Here is a 1,097-nt window from a genome sequence, read left to right on the forward strand (position 1 = left end):
TGAATTTGACAGCGACAATGTTTCAAAATTAGGAAGGGAAGCAGTGATTATTTGATTATATAGACGCTTCGCCCCTGGCCAGCGCCATTAATTCCCGGCCCGACCCGATGGGGTATGGCGTCATTTGATCGGCTCCATTAACTAACCGATAGACATCTCTTCTTACCAAGCTTCGAAGGGAGGAACCTATAGGCCACCAGACCATTGAGGAGGATCAAAGCACCGGCGACGTAGAACGGCAGACCGTAGCCACCTATCTGGGGAGATAATTAATTCAATTCGAGTAAAGAGAAACACATGGAAACAACATCGCATACTTAGTTTTAGTAGAAGGCTTTCAGTGCTCGCAACTGCATAAGGTCATATGAGCGCCAGAACATTAGAGGTGTTACAAGAGAGTAACAAACATTTTAAAAAGAAGGGGAGATAAGGACGATATGTGTTTGATAGGAAAGAAGAAGCAAACCACACTAGAGCCACCGCCAACCACCTACAGGACACTTACTGCATGGAAGAGGCAAGACAGAAAGAAAAGAGCAACAGAGGTGAAAGAACAGAAGTAGAACCTGCCAGAGGCGCCTTCCAATCACTAGCCTGGAGATATAGGACACAATAGAATATTATTGGTAGGTTTTTTAGCTTTTAATTTTAATACAAGTTTCACGGCGATCAGACAATATAATTGCCGGAAACTAGAGGTGTTATTAGAGGGTAACATACCAATAAAAGGAGGAGGAGGAGAAGAAAGGACGATAGGAAAGAAGGCGCAAACCCCTCCAGAACACCCTCCCCTATACCACCACCACAACCAACAACAAAAAAATCATCCACAATTATTGTCTGTTCTACGTGCCGATCAACACTATATAGAGACATTCAGGAGAAGAGCTGCTTTGACCCTGCATATCAGAGCCAACCCAGGGGCTCTTGTGGTCTAGAGGCACGGTGTTCGCCTCTCATTCAATAGGTCCCGGGATCGAAACCAGATAGCGACGGAAAAATTGCTTTTCTAAAAATTTAAATTCCTTTCTTGGCGTTCTGTCGTCTGCTTTCGACTTCACTTTCAACCACCCATCTCTCTCTCTCTCTCTCTCTCT

Source organism: Aplysia californica, unplaced genomic scaffold, assembly GCF_000002075.1.
Source record: "Aplysia californica isolate F4 #8 unplaced genomic scaffold, AplCal3.0 scaffold00081, whole genome shotgun sequence".
NCBI classification, from domain to species: domain Eukaryota; kingdom Metazoa; phylum Mollusca; class Gastropoda; order Aplysiida; family Aplysiidae; genus Aplysia; species Aplysia californica.